Here is a 6,000-nt window from a genome sequence, read left to right as displayed (position 1 = left end):
CTAGTGACTGAGCACAGATCACTTACTAGCACATGCCTATTGCTGCTGGACCTGGGACTCAGCATCTACAAGGTCTCTTATGCTCAAGGATTCCCCGTTGAAATGGCCAAGACTTATTTAAACTTGTGCTATAGCCTCAGACTTCTACCCAGTCCCCTTACCATGCCCCTCACCTTTCACCAATGCTAGACCCACACTTTGGTCTGATCCTCTCCCTGCTTACTCCTACTTCCTCCTCTTCATCCTGCACAATCATTTCCCCTAATCACTTTCTTGCATATCTAATCCTACTGTGGTATCTGTTTCTCAGAGGACCTACACTAATACAAAGAATTCAATCTCAAACACACTGTCATTTTTATCCTTTGAAGAATCATCATGTTAACGAAAATCTACAAAGTTTATACTTGTACTCTTAGAAATTAAACTCTGATATCCACAAACTACACATTTTTTTGTGAATATATTGATACATGCTGAGTAATTTTTTTGTTTGAAAAACGTCAGTTTAATTATTTGTGGCTTGCCATGCAGTTCCCAAGTAGGTATTGTATCTTTGGAAAGGATGTGTTTCTCTTTCACTGGTAAAAAGAACAAAAAGTAAGAGAGATTTCAATATAACACAGGTTGCTTAATAAACATCACTATGTGCTCATTTAAGTAAAATGGGTAATATGTAAACATCACATATTTTCAAGTTTTAAAGTACCTTTTTGTTTTGAAATCATTATAGTCTGAGAGCATGTTATAAAAATAGGACAGAGGACATGTATCTTTTAGATAGCTTCCCCCAATAATAACAGTTTAAGTGATTTTTTGTACAAGACAAAATCTGTCAAGTTCTAGTCAATGCTCAACTTATTTGTAATAAAGCAAAGTGGATATTAAAAAAAATTAACCACCCTCTGGAATGGATTCTAATTATCCAATGGGGTTTAACCAATGTGGTTCTTTATTGCACTTTAGAATCACCAGAGATTTTTACTGGGCTTCTCCCCTAGACTTTAGGATTCAGGAGGTTTGGATCAGAGCCCTAGAGTTGTGGTTCTAACAAGTTCCCAGGTGATGCTGGCACATGCACCTCTCTTTAAGAACCAAAGGATGAAAATCATACAAACTGTAGCAAATTTCATGGGTTTCCAATGGAAAGTGAAGGAACTCAGCACTTTTTTGAGTGGAAATGCAACCTGTGAAATTAGCCATTTCATTATCTGTAAATGTGTGACTGAAAAGATTTGGGAACAACAAAGTCCGACCAAGGTACAAAGGTTGATCTTCAGTGAAATAAAATTAATTGCAAGTGACTGTGACACTGAAAGTTGAAACCTAATTACTTGAATTGCAATCTGTTGGGAGGAAAAAGCTATTCCCACAGAGAGAGTGGTCTGTGTGGCTTGTAGAAAAGGAAATCCTTCAAAATAAAATGTGTAATTGTTCAGCATCATCCATAAAAGGTAGTATCTTGAGTATTCGATGTGAATATCCAACCTGGAATATAACCGAAAGTGATCATGTGTGTATCAGACTTGACAACACTAATGATGAAGAATGACGATCTCTTTAATTTTGACTTGCATGTAGGGAGATATGGGGCTTGTCTTTGCTCACAAACTTCTGCTTGGAAATGATACACACACACACACACACACACACAAAATTTCAAATAAATCAATAAACAAATCACCATTAAGTCCTCAGTCTCATGAGTTTTTTTAGTCCTCTGATCTATATCAGCTCTAAGGACACAGCTGAAATAGAATTTTTGAATCTGCAAGCACTGGTAAAGGGCTCATAGGGTCAGTCAGTTATATTTAATACATACAATTAGATCTCTTTTCTATGTGACAGTAAAACCACTATTTATACATCATCCATGTTAAACGCATTTGATTTTTTCACTACTTAGCAAAACTCAAGAGAAGAAACCAGTATGTTTCCAAGGTAAATACCAATGTAAGCAATGTCAAGAGCACTGTGGCTTTTGGGCTTTTTACCTTATTTAGTAGCTCAAAAGTTAGTCTGCCACAGTTTCATGGAAGCTAGCAGAAAAAGGGAGAGTGCAGGATTAGTGACAGACAGTAGCCAGACTGTCAGTATTTTGTGCTGGTGTCCTGAGCTCCACACCCCACAGGACAACATGAAGAGGCCAGGTAGCAGCTATAATTGTGGCTTACAGAAAAGGAACTCTGCACTCAGAGAGCCAGAATCTTTTATAATGGGCAGCAGGCATGTCTGCCCTTTGCTCTGGAGGGAGGTGCAATCTTTGTTAGACAGGCCCTTAAGCATGCTTCCAGAGACTGACACTATCCCTGTATTCCAAGGCTCTGAGTAAACCCGCCCTTTGCTCCAAAAGGCAACACTTTCTCTAATTTCCAAGTCTGTTCACTAGGCAAACATCCTTGAGATTGTCAGAACAAAGGGCAGTCAGTGCCTGGCTTAAAATGCATGCACAAATGTGAAAGACCCACAGAGAATTATCTCCTAACAGGTACAGGTTGTCAGAGTTCTCAGCTGTGAAAACATTAGCTAATTGTTTGCTTCTAGAAGTCTCCTCCTTCCAGGATGCTTCTCATATACTAGAGCTAGATAAAATTTATTACTCAGCCTACTCTACCTCGAGGTAAAGGGAAATTTGTTGGGGTGTGTGTGCATATGTAATATGTATATAAATATGTTTTAGTCCATGACCTTTCAAATACTGACTTCCCCCTTGATGTTTCTTATTATTTCCATCATTGTAAGTTTTCAACATGATACTTTTGTTTCTGTTTTTTTTCTGCCCTTTAGAACTGTTTGAAAATATTCTGATTGTGATTTACAGTGTAAAAACAACAGGCTACTTTAGAATCACTCCTGAATACTGGAAATTTTTAAAGGTTAGTAATATGTTGTTTCAAGATTATTAGGTGGTTATTATTATTCTTCTCCCTTCTGCTTTGCTGCCTTGTTTATATAGTGCTACAAAATACTTAATGGTTCCCTGCTCTGTCTCTGGTGAATCTTCTCACCCTCCTGCGCATCTGGCCTGTACCCCGGTTCTTGTACAAAAATAAATAAATCTTTAAAAATACTTAATGATTCTCCCTTGATAAGTTGTACCAGACATATTGTTTTCCCCATCAGAGATCTAAGAACTCAGTAGAAAATAAAATCTCTATTGTCTGATTATGCTAATTAGAACATACTGTTGTTCTCTTTTTTCTCAATTATAGTAAATGATCGTTTTTGTGTCATTTAATTTTTTTGGTAAAAATATCCTTTTTTTTTATAAAACAGAATCAGAAAGTGATCATCTTGAAAATAACCCTGAAGAATTCCCTGTCACATATGGCTAAAAGTGTAAGGGGAATATTATGACAATCGTTTCTAATTTTTGCAACTTTAATTGTCTATGGCAGATTCATTTGACGTGGTTATTAGATTTGTAGGCAATGATAGGAGCACTGTTAACTTGGAGTCTGTTGTCCTTTTATCATAAGCAGGCTGCTCACTGTAAGGATAAAAACAGTTTTTGCCTCTTCGAAGCTCATTATTTCAAGGGGCAGGCTTTGGCTTGATGACTAGAACCAATTCTGGCTCAAGGCCAGCTTTGTCTCCTGCCACATAAACATTCAGCAATTGACTAGCTTCACAGAGCCAAGGTGTAGATGAAGCATTAGGGACACTCTACTTCCACTGGTTCTCACTATCTTTGGCGATATAAATCCACCCAGCTCCTGGAATCCATCACCATGGGAAAAACAAAAACAAAACACCAGTACAAAATTTTCTCTGAGTTTTGTGCTTTGCGCAATTATGGTAATGCCTGAGACTTTGCTTAGAAGACTGGGAGATGCCATCGCTGCTACATCTCTGCTTTTCTTGGTCGAGAGGCACTGCTAGTTTGGCTACTTTTTTTCTTGGCCACAGCTGAGTTCACTCAGTTGGTTGGTGGCCGAGTCAGGAAGAGGCCTCACACAGCTTCCTTACTAGACATATTTTTCTTAGTATGTTCCCTCTGGGGCACCAGGCAGATGCTTAGTTGCCTCTGGGGTGATTTCATCCTGTTTCTCTTTATGCCTGTACTCTGGGCAAGACTTCATTTGCAGAGTGAGTTAGCCTCAAGCATAAATTAGGCAGTTTTCATGAATGCCTAAAGGTTATTAGAGTACCATGAGCAAATTAGAGTTTTAGTTTAACTAAAAGGCACCCTAGCAGCTTGAAAGAACTTATTATGTACTTCTAGCACATTGGTCTAGAGTTGAAGACATTTAATTTAGTGATTTAATGAATAAAACAAAACTTTTGTCCTCTCAAAAATTATTTCAGATTTTTTTTTCCACTTGATGGAAGTTCTATCATATTTTCCTCACATATTCACCCTGGTGACTCAATGAATTGCTGGTTGGCAGAGAGGGATAATATTTCCTGTTTCCACTTATATGAGGAATCAAAAATAGTCACACTCACAGAAGCAGAAGTTACAACAGTGGTTGCTAAAGGCTGAGAGTTGGGGAAGATGATTTCCTTATACAGTGAATATAGTTTCAATTGTGCTAAAGGAATACATGCTAAAGATTTATGGTGCAACATAGCTGCTATAATTAACAATACTGTGCCCTTCAAAATTAATAGTACTGTATATTTACCTTGTTAAGTGAAAGTAAAGGATGTGGCCCAGATGAGATAGTTAAAGAAAATTATCTCAACCCCTGAAAAATTAAATTCTTAAAAAAACAGAATTTAACAAAAAATTCATCTAAAAACCACCTCTCGCATTCCTAATGAGCAAGACAGACTTTTCTCTCATTAGATGCAAATACCATCCTCAAATTGTAATGCTTCTAGTTTCTGAAGGTAGAATAGTTAAGTAAGAATGATTAAAAGACGGATGGTCTCACTCATAGCAGGAATCTAGAAAACTTAAATAAGGGACCAGGAAAATGAATAACTATAAGAAAGTGAAAATCAAAATCAACAAAAAATTATGAACCAGAGACACTTTTTGGGGGGTGAGGGGCGGGAGGGGAGGGATTGGGGTCAGAATGGGGGGGCTGCAATTGTATGGGGAATATAAAAATAAAATTTATTATTTAAAAAAAATAAAATTAAATTAAATTAATCCTGAAAAAAAAAAAAAAAGAATGATTAAAAGAGAGTAGGCTGCCCAGCCTATTCTGTCCCCAGGGTTTAGTATTATTCTGCTTCCTTTCTGTCATTTCCTAACTAGCTCACTACTTACTAAACTATGCATGTTTCTGGTGATTTTTATTTTTTTGGTAGTTCTTCCCTTAAATGTCCCCAGAGGTGTGGGGTGGGGTGTGTGTAAGTATTAGAGGACTCACCAGAGACAGAGTAGGGAGCAGAACAAGTGGAATGACTGAAATACACTGCTGAGGGGAGCAGTGGGCCAGACAGGAGGTCTGCTGCACCATGTGGGTATTTCCCTGGCCAGGGATCGAACTCGTGCCACAGTGGCTGCTGATAGCTTCATAGTGCTGAGACTTAACCCCAGATCACCAAGGAGGCCCCTAGTCATAAGTATTTAGATACAGTGCGCAAATTCAGAAGTCAATATTTCCAATGTATTTACATACTGATTAGCCCCTCGAGTTGAACAGCCATTTATCTTTCAGATCAAACTATACTTAGAAATCTTTTAATACTAATCAATTTTTGTCCTATAAGCAGGTTCTGATTTTTACTTAGAATTATAAGGGGTAGATGCTGACCCTAAAAGTGGAAAATCACACATGTAACCTTTTTGTTCTTGGACCTGTGGAGATAATATGGAAAGAGGTTCAGTGAAGGGGTAAAGAATGGGGCTAATTTGGGCTCTATCATTTATTTACTGTGTGACATTACGCAAGTATTTAACTCTTCTGTGCCTCAGTTCTCTCCTTGTTAACCTCCCCCCTTGCAAAATCGGGTTAACAGTAGCTATGTCATAAGGTTGATGATTTAGGAAATGTCAACTGCTCATTATAAGAGCCCCCTCTTATCCACTATTTCGCTTAACAA

The 6,000-nt window shown here is 37.8% G+C and overlaps 1 long non-coding RNA gene across 2 annotated transcripts in view; it reads right to left on the bottom strand.

The window, feature by feature from the left end:
* Positions 1-497: 497 nt before the first annotated feature.
* The window catches only part of LOC129145678 (uncharacterized), a 39,660-nt gene continuing 34,157 nt past the window's right edge, over positions 498-6,000 (bottom strand). Inside the window, exon 3 of one of the 2 annotated variants that reach the window (XR_008551605.1) lies at positions 498-581. This is a non-coding gene — a long non-coding RNA (uncharacterized LOC129145678). Of the gene's footprint in view, positions 582-1,394; positions 1,489-6,000 lie in introns of those variants that run through there. The other variant, XR_008551604.1, reaches the window with a different exon arrangement.

The sequence above is a fragment of the Talpa occidentalis genome, unplaced genomic scaffold (genome assembly GCF_014898055.3).
Source record: "Talpa occidentalis isolate TD23 unplaced genomic scaffold, MPIMG_talOcc4v2.1 talOcc4.13, whole genome shotgun sequence".
In the NCBI taxonomy this organism is placed as follows: domain Eukaryota; kingdom Metazoa; phylum Chordata; class Mammalia; order Eulipotyphla; family Talpidae; genus Talpa; species Talpa occidentalis.
This window is presented reverse-complemented; position numbering and strand designations above follow the sequence as displayed.